The following is a 13,667-nucleotide window of genomic DNA, read 5'->3' as shown; positions in this document are numbered from 1 at the left end:
TTTGTATAAAAGAAGATTAAATAGTGAGGTCTGACTCAATACTCATTGTCTCTGGGTTGAGCTGATAGTGTTCTACACTGTTGAGCTTTTTCCAGCTGACTGGGAAGAGCTTTACCAGTGTGACTGCAGGTTCCATCTGACTGGGACTTCCACTCCTGGGAATGGTAGATAAGATAATTCAGTTCAACTCTAGTGCTGAAAAGAGCTTGTAAAGTCGAGGGAAAAGTTAAAATATCTGCTTGAGAGTGTTGATGAACTAACAAGGTGCTAAGGATGGGGTCAAGATGGGAGAGAAGTCCAGAGAGGCGAGGGCAGCACGTGGGTCAGATCTCCTTCTGAGTATCACCCACTGACTATGAAAGAAGCAGGAGCAGCAAGGCTGGGACTTTACAGTGAGTACAGAGGGCAGCACTTTACAGTGCCCTGTGGGATCAAAGGGGTTAGCCAGGTGCAGACTGGACATACACTTACATCTAGACTATATAAGAGCTCCCATTGATAATAAGATAAAAATGAACAATGAGATAGTAGACAAACGACAGGAAGAATTATTTTTTTTGCCAGAGGATGTCCCCAAATCAGTGAGTGGTATTACACAGCCATCAGAATTTCTATAATCAAGAAGATAGAATGTCAGGTTTTGGATGGAAAGGACTTCCAAGTGGCCACTGGAATTCAAGGCTTGGGACAGTCTGGTATGGTCTTCTAAAGGTGAAGTTATGCAGCCCCAGTGGAAATAAACATGTCTATGCAAAGAACTGACAGGTACATATATGGATTATATGCCTCAAATCTATTTTACACTTCCCTCTGTTCTTCCTGCAGATTTCATATATGTGGATATATATGAATTAATATGCAAACATACATATGAAAAATACGAAAGCACACACGCGTTCTCATTACTTCACGATTCCTGCTGATTTTAATTCTACTGACATATCTAGGAGTTGACTAACACTTACACTGGCTAGCTCCTGTGGCTAATGAGCATACTGAAGGCTGTTAATGTGCTTTTGATTCTCTGTTTGTTTTGCTTTGATCTTTTCTTACCCCCCCCCCGACCCCATGCCTCTGTTTACAGTATTCATTTGCTTTGGCTGTTATATTATTTCCCTTTTCTATGGGAGTCATTAATATGTAGTTATTTTAACTCTCTATCTGAGAATTTCCACATCTGCATCATGGCTAAGGCCAGATCTTTGACCCTTTGTGTAATTTTTTTCTTTAATGTTGGACATATTGCATCCGATGATAGGAGCTGAAGTAAACAGGCTGTTAACAGGAAACTGTATTCACTTGGCTATATTGTTTATGTTTGATGTTTGGCTGCAAATGCTGGAGTTTTTTTTTTAATTTTTAATATTTTTATTACATATTTTCCTCAATTACATTTCCAATGCTATCCCAAAAGTCCCCCATAGCGCCCCCCACTTCCCTACCCACCCATTCCCATTCTTTTGGCCCTGGCATTCCCCTATATTGGGGCATATAAAGTTTGCAAGTCCAATGGGCCTCTCTTTCCATTGATGGCCGACTAGGCCATCTTTCAATACATATGCAGCTAGAGACAAGAGCTCCGGGGTTCTGGTTAGTACATCATGTTGTTCCAACAATAGGGTTGCAGATCCCTTTAGCTCCTTGGGTACTTTCTCTAGCTTCTCCATTGGGAGCCCTGTGATACATCCAATAGCTGACTGTGAACATCCACTCCTGTGTTTGCTAGGCCCCGGCATCGTCTCACAAGAGACAGCTATATTTGAGTCCTTTCAGCAAAATCTTGCTAGTGTATGCAATGGTGTCAGCATTTAGAAGCTGCTTATGGGATGGATCCCTGGATACGGCAGTCTCTAAATGGTCCATCCTTTCATCACAGCTACGAACTTTGTCTCTGTAACTCCTTCGCTGGGAGTTTTGTTCCCAGTTCTAAGAAGGAGCACAGTGTCCACACTTTGGTCTTCATTCTTCTTGAGTTTCATGCGTTTAGCAAATTGTATCTTATATCTTGGGTATCCTAAGTTTTGGGCTAATATCCACTTATCAGTGAATACATATTGTGTGAGTTCTTTTGTGATTGTGTTACTTCACTCAAGATGATGCCCTCCAGGTCCATCCATTTGGCTAGGAATTTCATAAATTCATTCTTTTTAATAGCTGAGTAGTACTCCATTGTGTAAATGTACCATAATTTCTGTATCCATTCCTCTGTTGAGGGACATCTGGGTTCTTTCCAGCTTCTGGCTATTATAAATAGGGCTGCTATGAACATAGTGGAGCATGTGTCCTTTTTACCGGTTGGGACATCTTCTGGATATATGCCCAGGAGAGGTATTGCTGGATCCTCCGGTAGTACTATGTCCAATTTTCTGAGGAACCGCCAGACTGATTTCCAGAGTGGTTGTACAAGCTTGCAATCCCACCAACAATGGAGGAGTGTTCCTCTTTCTCCACATCCTTGCCAGCATCTGCTGTCACCAGAATTTTTGATCTTAGCCATTCTGACTGGTGTGAGGTGGAATCTCAGGGTTGTTTTGATTTGCATTTCCCTGATGATTAAGGATGTTGAACATTTTTTCAGGTGCTTCTCTGCCATTCGGTATTCCTCAGGTGAGAATTCTTTGTTCAGTTCTGAGCCCCATTTTTTAATGGGGTTATTTGACATTCTGGAGTCCACCTTCTTGAGTTCTTTATATATATTGGATATTAGTCCCTTATCTGATTTAGGATAGGTGAAGATCCTTTCCCAATCTGTTGGTGGTTTTTTTGTCTTATTGATGGTGTCTTTAGCCTTGCAGAAGCTTTGCAGTTTCATGAGGTCCCACTTGTCAATTCTCGATCTTACAGCACAAGCCATTACTGTTCTATTCAGGAATTTTTCCCCTGTGCCCATATCTTCAAGGCTTTTCCCCACTTTCTCCTCTATAAGTTTCAGTGTCTCTCGTTTTATGTGAAGTTCCTTGATCCACTTAGACTTGACCTTAGTACAAGGAGATAGGAATGGATCGATTCGCATTCTTCTACATGTTAACAACCAGTTGTGCCAACACCATTTGTTGAAAATGCTGTCTTTCTTCCACTGGATGTTTTTAGCTCCCTTGTCGAAGATCAAGTGACCGTAGGTGTGTGGGTTCATTTCTGGGTCTTCAATTCTATTCCATTGGTCTATTTGTCTGTCACTATACCAGTACCATGCAGTTTTTATCACAATTGCTCTGTAGTAGAGCTTTAGGTCCGGCATGGTGATTCCACCAGAGGTTCTTTTATCCTTGAGAAGAGTTTTTGCTCTCCTAGGTTTTTTGTTATTCCAGATGAATTTGCAGATTGCACTTTCTAATTCATTGAAGAATTGATTTGGAATTTTGATGGGGATTGCATTGAATCTGTAGATTGCTTTTGGCAAGATAGCCATTTTTACAATGTTGATCCTGCCAATCCATGAGCATGGGAGATCTTTCCATCTTCTGAGATCTTCTAGAATTTCTTTCTTCAGAGACTTGAAGTTTTTATTATACAGATCTTTCACTTCCTTAGTTAGAGTCACGCCAAGATATTTTATATTATTTGTGACTATTGAGAAGGGTGTTGTTTCCCTAATTTCTTTCTCAGCCTGTTTATTCTTTGTGTAGAGAAAGGCCATTGATTTGTTTGAGTTAATTTTATATCCAGCTACCTCACCGAAGCTGTTTATCAGGCTTAGGAGTTCTCTGGTGGAATTTTTAGGGTCACTTATATATACTATCATATCATCTGCAAAAACTGATATTTTGACTTCATCTTTTCCAATTTGTATCCCTTTGATCTCCTTTTGTTGTCGAATTGCTTTGGCTAGGACTTCAAGTACAATGTTGAATAGGTATGGAGAAAGTGGACAGCCTTGTCTAGTCCCTGATTTTAGAGGGATTGCTTCAAGCTTCTCACCATTTACTTTGATGTTGGCTAATGGTTTGCTGTAGATTGCTTTTATCATGTTTAGGTATGGGCCTTGAATTCCTGATCTTTCCAAGACTTTTATCATGAATGAGTGTTGGATCTTGTCAAATGCTTTTTCCGCATCTAACGAGATGACCATGTGGTTTTTGTCTTTGAGTTTGTTTATATACTGGATTACGTTGATGGATTTCCGTATATTGAACCATCCCTGCATCCCTGGGATGAAACCTACTTGGTCAGGATGGATGATTGTTTTGATGTGTTCTTGGATTCGGTTAGCAAGAACTTTATTGAGGATTTTTGCATCAATATTCATAAGGGATATTGGTCTGAAGTTTTCTATCTTTGTTGGGTCTTTTTGTGGTTTAGGTATCAGAGTAATTGTGGCTTCATAGAGTGAGTTGGGTAGAGTGCCTTCTGTTTCTATTTTGTGGAATAGTTTGTGAAGAACTGGGATTAGATCTTCTTTGAAGATCTGATAGAACTCTGCACTAAACCCATCTGGTCCTGGGCTTTTTTTAGTTGGGAGACTATTAATGACTGCTTCTATTTCTTTGGGGGATATAGGGCTGTTTAGATCATTAACCTGATCTTGATTCAACTTTGGTACCTGGTATCTGTCTAGGAACTTCTCCATTTCATCCAGGTTCTCCAGTTTTGTTGAGTATAGCCTTTGGTAGAAGGATCTGATGGTGTTTTGGATGTCTTCAGGATCTGTTGTTATGTCTCCTTTTTCATTTCTGATTTTGTTAATTAGGATGCTTTCCCTGTGCCCTCTAGTGAGTCTGGCTAAGGGTTTATCTATCTTGTTGATTTTCTCAAAGAACCAGCTCCTTGATTGGTTGATTCTTTGAATAGTTCTTCTTGTTTCCACTTGGTTGATTTCGCCCCTGAGTTTGATTATTTCCTGCCGTCTACTCCTCTTGGGTGAATTTGCTTCCTTTTGTTCTAGTGCTTTTAGGTATGTTGTCAAGCTGCTAATGTGTGCTCTCTCTAGTTTCCTTTTGGAGGCACTCAGAGCTATGAGTTTTCCTCTTAGAAATGCTTTCATTGCGTCCCATAAGTTTGGGTATGTTGTGGCTTCATTTTCATTGAATTCTAAAAAGTCCTTAATTTCTTTCTTTATTCCTTCCTTGACCAAGGTATCATTGAGAAGAGTGTTGTTCTGTTTCCACGTGAATGTTGGCTTTCTATTATTTATTTTGTTATTGAAGATCAGCCTTAGTCCATGGTGATCTGATAGGATGCATGGGACAATTTCAATATTTTTGTATCTGTTGAGGCCTGTTTTGTGACCAATTATGTGGTCAATTTTGGAGAAGGTACCATGAGGTGCTGAGAAGAAGGTATATCCTTTTGTTTTAGGATAGAATGTTCTGTAGATATCTGCCAGATCCATTTGATTCATAATTTCTCTTAGTTTCTCTGTGTCCCTGTTTAGTTTCTGTTTCCATGATCTGTCCATTGGTGAAAGTGGTGTGTTGAAGTCTCCCACTATTATTGTATGAGGTGCAATGTGTGCTTTGAGATTTACTAAAGTTTCTTTAATGAATGTGGCTGCCTTTGTATTTGGAGCATAGATATTCAGGATTGATAGTTCCTCTTGGAGGATTTTACCTTTGATGAGTATGAAGTGTCCCTCCCTGTCTTTTTTAATGACTTTGGGTTGGAAGTCAATCTTATCAGATATTAGAATGGCTACTCCAGCTTGTTTCTTCATACCATTTGCTTGGAAAATTGTTTTCCAGCCTTTCATTCTGAGGTAGTGTCTATCTTTTTCTCTGAGATGAGTTTCCTGTAAGCAGCAAAATGTTGTGTCTTGTTTGTGTAGCCAGTTTGTTAGTCTATGTCTTTTTATCGGGGAGTTGAGTCCATTGATATTAAGAGATATTAAGGAAAAGTAATTGTTGTTTCCTGTTATTTTTGTTTTTAAAGTTGGCATTCTGTTCTTGTGGCTGTCTTCTTTTAGGTTTGTTGAGGGATTACCTTCTTGTTGTTTCTAGGGCGTGGTTCCTGTCCTTGTATTGGTTTTTTTCTGTTATTATCCTTTGAAGGGCTGGATTCGTGGAGAGATAATGTGTGAATTTGGTTTTGTCGTGGAATACTTTGGTTTCTCCATCTATGTTAATTGAGAGTTTGGCTGGGTATAGTAGCCTGGGCTGGAATTTGTGTTCTTTTAGTGTCTGTATAACATCTGTCCAGGATCTTCTGGCTTTCATAGTCTCTGGTTAAAAATCTGGTGTAATTCTGATAGGCTTGCCTTTATATGTTACTTGGTCTTTTTCTCTTACTGCTTTTAGTATTCTGTCTTTATTTAGAGCATTTGTTGTTCTGATTATTATGTGTTGGGAGGTATTTCTTTTCTGGTCCAGTCTATTTGGGGTTCTGTAGGTTTCTTGTATGTTCATGGGCATCTCTTTTTTTTTTTTTTTTTTTTTTTAATTTCTACAATGTCCTTGTTTTTCTGTCCACTCTTGATTTAGGGGATTCCCTAATTATAGTCTCAAAAAGAAAAACCTTGGCTTTGCAGATTTTCAACAGTAAAGTACGGCTATTATGTTGGAGCCCTGCTGATGTGGTAAATGTGAGACAGGGAGCATTTTATAATCTCCAAATGAAACTTCAGCTTTTCAGGAGACTTGTGTACTCGGCTTTGTGAGTCACACGTTCTCTTCACACACTGTTTATGAATTGTAGAGCAGCCCTGTTCCATTCCACTCTCCCATCCCCATCTCTAGATTTAGTACTCTCAACCCATGTCTCTGAAGTTGGGGTTATTGTTAACCCCCCCTCTCCCTCTCCTCCAGTGTGGTGAGAAGGCTGTAAGAAGATACAACTTGGAGGAATTCCTTTCCTCAGCTGAGAGAGTATCTGAAAATTTCCCTGACTTATCCCTGGAGAGGATGTCTGATACAGAGAGGGATTGATTGAAAACTACAGCACTCTCTCTTTCCTTTTTCCAGAAGGATCCTGTCAAAACCAGAAGAAAATTCTACTCCTGAGCTATTTCGCCTTGTGCATTATCTATCATTTGTCATGACTAAATCTGGATATTGGTTCATGGCTCTAGCGGGCAGTGTTTCTAGTGAGCAGAACTCAACTGTGCCTTTCTGGGCTCTCCAGAGGCTCCACATTTTGAAGTAGGAGCTTGTTTGCAGCTTTAGTTTTATGAAGGGGCTTAAGAAAAGTGGTTGATTTCTAGTGCAATTAGATTCCTCCCATGCATAGACGAGAATAACAATTTATAACTCTTCACATGTAGGAGTTTAAACCAGAATTCCTTATCTTGTTTGTAGCAGACCACAGTTAATTAACTCAAATATTCTTCATAGTATATTAGACAAATACAATGAAGTGATATATAGCAACAGTAATGAACATATAAAGGACTGAATTTACAGGCATGCTATCAAGTAACTCTAACAGCAAAGAACAAAAATGTCACAAACGGGAAACTCCAGACAAGCATCACAGTTCTGGATCACAGAGACCTTCACACAGGAGAATCAAAGTAGTTATTTGAAGGAGAACATGAGAATTACTCCCTATTTCTTTTTACATTGGCCTCAGTTACATACATGCTTGCATTACATTATTTTTTGAAACAAATCAGTATGCCATCTCCAAGATGAAAAAAATATTTGCAAGTGATGACACCAAATGTTGCATCATGTATTTTCTAAAATATTTGAAGACTCTTGGGATTCACATCTTATTCTGTTTGTGTTAAATACTCTAATCTTTGCAATATCAGAAATCTCTCTTACAAATCAATATGCCTTTAGTAAAATGACAAGCTCTGCTAGACTTTCTATCTGGAATTTATAACTTCACTTGAAATTATTATGTGGTTAAGATGAGGTTAAAGCCCCACTTAAAGACATAACACACAAAATACTAGAAAAAAATTAAGTTAACTATCCCTCTATAAGCTTAGGTGGCCTGGACTGATATTAAGAACAGTCTTTTTACCTGGGTCATGGAGTCCCATTGCTTGATACCTTGCTAAATCAGTAGCCCTGCAGGCTCAAGAGCAGCTCCAGCTGTTCCTTGGCGCCAGCCAACATTACACCTCTTGTCATTGCATCCTCTTGGTGTCTCCGTCTCTGCTTTTTCTTTTTCTTTTTTTTTATTTTTAATATTTTTATTACATATTTTCCTCAATTACATTTCCAATGCTATCCCAAAAGTCCCCCATAGCGCCCCCCACTTCCCTACCCACCCATTCCCATTCTTTTGGCCCTGGCATTCCCCTATATTGGGGCATATAAAGTTTGCAAGTCCAATGGGCCTCTCTTTCCATTGATGGCCGACTAGGCCATCTTTCGATACATATGCAGCTAGAGACAAGAGCTCCAGGGTTCTGGTTAGTACATCATGTTGTTCCAACAATAGAGTTGCAGATCCCTTTAGCTCCTTGGGTACTTTCTCTAGCTTCTCCATTGGGAGCCCTGTGATACATCCAATAGCTGACTGTGAACATCCACTCCTGTGTTTGCTAGGCCCCGGCATCATCTCACAAGAGACAGCTATATTTGGGTCCTTTCAGCAAAATCTTGCTAGTGTATGCAATGGTGTCAGCGTTTAGAAGCTGATTATGGGATGGATCCCTGGATACGGCAGTCTCTAAATGGTCCATCCTTTCATCACAGCTACGAACTTTGTCTCTGTAACTCCTTCCCTGGGTGTTTTGTTCCCAATTCTAAGAAGGTGCACAGTGTCCACACTTTGGTCTTCATTCTTCTTGAGTTTCATGCGTTTATCAAATTGTATCTTATATCTTGGGTATCCTAAGTTTTGGGCTAATATCCACTTATCAGTGAATACATATTGTGTGAGTTCTTTTGTGATTGTGTTACTTCACTCAAGATGATGCCCTCCAGGTCCATCCATTTGGCTAGGAATTTCATAAATTCATTCTTTTTAATAGCTGAGTAGTACTCCATTGTGTAAATGTACCATAATTTCTGTATCCATTCCTCTGTTGAGGGACCGTCTCTGCTTTTTCATCTTCGCTGCTTAGTACCTTTCTCTTTCTGTAGCTTCGGCTTCTGTTCACTGTGATTTTTATCACATGACAGCCATTTGTTATCTGGATGATTCGTCTTGTTTCTATTCTCACCTGTTGTTTGTTCCATGTTCTCAGTTTCTGGAGGACTTCATGCTCATAATCTCCTATGATTGAGCAATGTTTGTTCAACTTCTGCCTCCTATATAGCTTTCCCATGCAGATCATATAGGGAAGCTTTTTTTCGTCAGAGCTGTGTCCTTAGATCCCAGCTGAGTAATCAGAACTGAATAATGGTCCTCTCACAGAGCATGATGTATTTATCCAGTGTAGGGAAAACTTTTAGCAGAGGAGCAGAGTCCACTTTTCTTAGGTACTAGTGATGGCACAAAAAGGAAATTTACACAAAGTTCTGTGTGTAGAGAGGAGAAAGTGGGGCAGGCTGACTAAAGATCAAGATGGGCTTTAGACATCATACATACAAATGTTTACTGTGGCTTCAGGGAGACCCTGTATCCTTCTTTCAAGGTAGGGGAATTACAGACATGGCTGAGAATTTTGAGAGACAATGTTCAGAACTCATCATTTTTGTTTCAAATGAACAGAAGATACCATTGAGATGTTGTATTTGGCAAGTGCTACAGTTTTGCATCTGGTATCATTTAAAGAGAAGCAATTCTTTAGTTTTCCACAGTGCACAACAGTCTCCTGGGCAATCTGTAGCCACCGTTAAGCTTTCATTTAAAGTACTTTTGGTGCTTGAGTTACATAGATGCTCTTCCAACTGTGGCATTGGAAACTTGGAAGAAGAATTTGGGAGTTTTTCTTTGTTTATCTCCTGACTTTCTGAGAGGGAAATAGTAACAATGATAGCATCAGTCAACCAAATGGAAATCCCTCTAAGAAAACGAAGACGTTGTCTTGCCTTGACCCAAGGGAAAATTGGTGATTATATCCTGTTTGGTGAGAAAAGGATTGAACAAGAGAAAAGTAACCAAGAACAGAAAAAGTTTGGACAAGTTCTTCGAAAAGGCTATGGATAGTATGAATTGTAGGCAGGACTGCTGAAAACTTACTTCTTTATGATCCACTTTTCATAATCCTTGGAACCTCTGAATTTGACATCGTTCCACGGTGCGAGTGTGTTACGTGTTGTATGCTGTGATATAAATGTGAGCTCTGCTCCATAGGCTCATGATGCTGACCTGGAGCTGCTTCTAAGACTTTGGGATGCTGTGAATGCTTCAAGGGCTGGAGCCTCTGTGGGAGAAGTGAGTTACTGGGATGTGTCTCTTGGGACTTTCTTGGACTACTCTCTTCTCTCTATTCTCTCTCTTGCTCTCTCTTTCTCTCTACCTTGGTCTTTCTGACTCTCTCTTTCCCCTTCTCTCTCCCACTCTTTCCATCTCTTTTTGGATATCATCACATAAAAGGTCATCTGCTGCTTGTTTCTGTTGTCACCATATTCTATCCAAATACCCATGGCCTGAACCCCTAACACCTCGATCCACAATATACCATTGTTCTTCCTTTTCAGTTGTTCTCTCAGGTAGTTTGCCACCATAGTGAAAAAATCCAAATAACACCCAGTGTATCCATTTTCTAAGGCCACCCCAGAAAAGTACTCAGAACTGGGTAGCTTAAAAACACTATAAATCAATTGCCTCCTTGACTCGAGGAAACATATCTGAAAAACTCATGCGGACCATTTTCAGAATGTGAGTAGAACATTCTCATTTCTCTTGCTAAGTTCTGAAGGTGTCAAGGAAGCCATGGGATTCTGCAGCTTACCACTCCATCAGTTCAGTCTCTGCCTTTGCCTTAACAGAGCATTCTTCCTGAACCATCTTCCTCCATCTGTTTCTGCCTCTATGGCAGAGTTCTGCTTGTCACAGGGACACCATCATTGTGTATTAGGACCTGTTCACCCTTGTGATGGTGTTTTTTGGCTTCATTCTTTTTCAGTGAACTCTATTTGACATCATATAGCTTAGAGCTCGAACATATCTTTTATAGGGGCTATGCAATTCAACTATGGCATTTGAATAACTTTCAAAAGGGAGATGTCTTGATGTCCAGGTGGGATTAATATAGCCCCAGGAAGCTTTTAAAGTAGAGGAATTTTTCTGGCTGATGCCAAAAGAGGAAGTCAGAGTAATTCAATGATGGGTGGGATCTGATATGCTTGCCTGGAGATAGAGAGTCATGAGTCAATGAGTGTGGGCAGCCCCTAGGAGCCGTGGGTGGACTCTGGTAGACAGCCAGCAGCAAAACAGACCTCAACCCACAGCTGCAAGGAAACGAAGTGGCCAACTACTGAACAACTTTATAAGTAAATTCTTGGGACTCTTCAGCCAAGAACAAATCCCAGAAAATGTCTTGATTTTTCAACGATGCCGAAAGCACAGCAGGGTATCTCAAACTTAAAACTATGATATAACAAGTGAATATTTTACTAAGTACTGTGTGCTATGTTTGTAAACAGAAAGGTATAGCTTACTGTAAGCTCCTCTCTAGCATTGAAGCTAAGAATTTAGAACTGTCCCTAAGTGGCACTTGGATCTTCTACCCTATAAGAGCTTTTGATAGGATTAGAGTTTAGGGACAGGCCATGACTACGATTGGAAACAGATTCTGGCAACTGCCAAGCACTAGGGGGCAATACATGATTTTGTTGTGTGATTAGTGAGAACCCGAAGCAACCCTTGAGTCTTCCTTAAGGGCTGCTTATTGATAGCTTTACAATAAGTATATCAACAGGAGTTGTCTCTGGGAGGAATGGATAAAGACTGAAGGGACCCTTCTAATTGGAAACATCTATACTTTTCTGTTAGTAGCTAAAGAAATAGAGGCTTGCTACAAATTGGGGTAGTATGACTCCTCATGATTGGCTACAGTGTAAGGCAGAATTCAGGACTTGGTGAGAGAGGCCCTATGACAAAGTGAGGCACACATAGTAGAACTCACATTTAGACTGCTCACTCACGACAGACTAATATGCACAGTGCATTCAGAGGAAGCAAGGGTCCAAGCTCATGTCTGACAGCTTAGCACTGCTTCCTTGGGGAGGAGCTTGGACATTAAGACATAGCTGATGTGATTGCATATCCTATAATTCTGCACCAGGGTAGAATCTTTGAGATGAATCTTAGCCTCACATCCTCTACTTTATAAGAGGACTTGAAAAGGAGTCCACATTTGCTCATTTCTTTAGAAACATCTTCTTTGTTTGTTTGTTTGTTTGTTTGTTTTTTCGAGACAGGGTTTCTCTGTGTAGCCATGGCTGTCCTGGAACTCACTCTGTAGACCAGGCTGGCCTCCAACTCAGAAATCTACCTGCCTCTGCCTCCCAAGTGCCGGGATTAAAGGCAAGTGCCACCACTGCCCAGCTAGAAACATCTACTTTCTAACTCAACATTTTCCTTGAATTTCATGTATTTTTTTCCAGTTACCTCATAAGAAGAGTCTAGTATAACTTTTTAAATAGATTAAAATACATACTCATACACCGTTGTAATATAGTTTTGTCTTTTCATTTATACCCAGCTTAAAAATACATACTGGAAACTCATAAACATAATTTGATGCAAATAACCTAAGAGGACCCAAACTACTTTCATTTCTCTCCGTAGGCACACATTATCATCGAAAGCCAGTTTTTCAACCTGGTCAGAACCCGATCTTGGCCAAATTAGTTTCTAGAGCTACTGGCTGAGTAGCGTGTTACCGGTTCTGCTTTGTCATCTTGATCCTTGGACCCTTAGACTCACAAAGTAGGTTTAAGTCCCTGTGTGCTCCACTCTGCTGCGGTCATTTACAACCAGCTTGCTCAGTGCCTTTCCTGGGAGTCTCCTGGTCAGACTGTGGGGACTGGTCCTTACACTGAATGTCCATATGCCTACTGTATCCATTCTTAACAACCATCCTGAGTTACTCTGCCTAGACCATTATAGGTTCTGTTCTGTTCTGTTCTGTTCTGTTCTGTTCTGTTCTGTTCTGTTCTGTTTTGTTTTGTTTTGAGACAGGGTCTATCTACAGAGCCCTGGTTGTCCTAGAACTCACTATGCAGACTTGGCCGGTCTCAACTTCAGAGCTCTACCTGCCTTTGACTCCTGGGTGCTGGGATTATGGCATGCACCGCCATACCTAGCCTTAAAATTTTTTTAAATCTAAACTCTTTGTTATTTCAGAGCTATGAGATCTAAGCAAGCATCTTATCTAATATCCTCATTTTCAACATAAGAAAAATCTCTGAAAAGATAAAGTTTAAGAAGCATCTATACTAGACACATATCAGAACAATCTCTTGTTTTTATACTTCTCCTACTTGCAGTGATACCATAATTATTTTGTACTCTTACTAGGCTGTCCATTCACCAAGCTTAAGGATCTATCTTTTTTCTCCTAATGCTGTGTGTCTCATTATAGATAACATATGCTGGTATTATTGATGAGAAAGCTCACTGATGGGCGTCTTACTCACTCAGGACCCTAGAGTATATGTATGTGGCTACCTTCCTTTATATAGTGAATATAGACACAGTTATCCTTTTCTTTGCTGACTTACTGTCCATTCTTAACATCTTTGCAAACAAACAGAAACCAGTCCTGTAAGTGAGATGTCATAAAGCTTCCCAGAAGAGCACGACTGGCTAATCCAGGTTGCTTTAGCATGTCCACCTAAAATGCTATGTATCAATTTTATCACCTTCAATTTTACTGAGAACAG

Source organism: Mus caroli, unplaced genomic scaffold, assembly GCF_978045245.1.
Source record: "Mus caroli unplaced genomic scaffold, Mus_caroli_1 scaffold_12, whole genome shotgun sequence".
In the NCBI taxonomy this organism is placed as follows: Eukaryota; Metazoa; Chordata; class Mammalia; order Rodentia; family Muridae; genus Mus; species Mus caroli.
Note: the sequence above shows the minus strand (reverse complement) of the source record.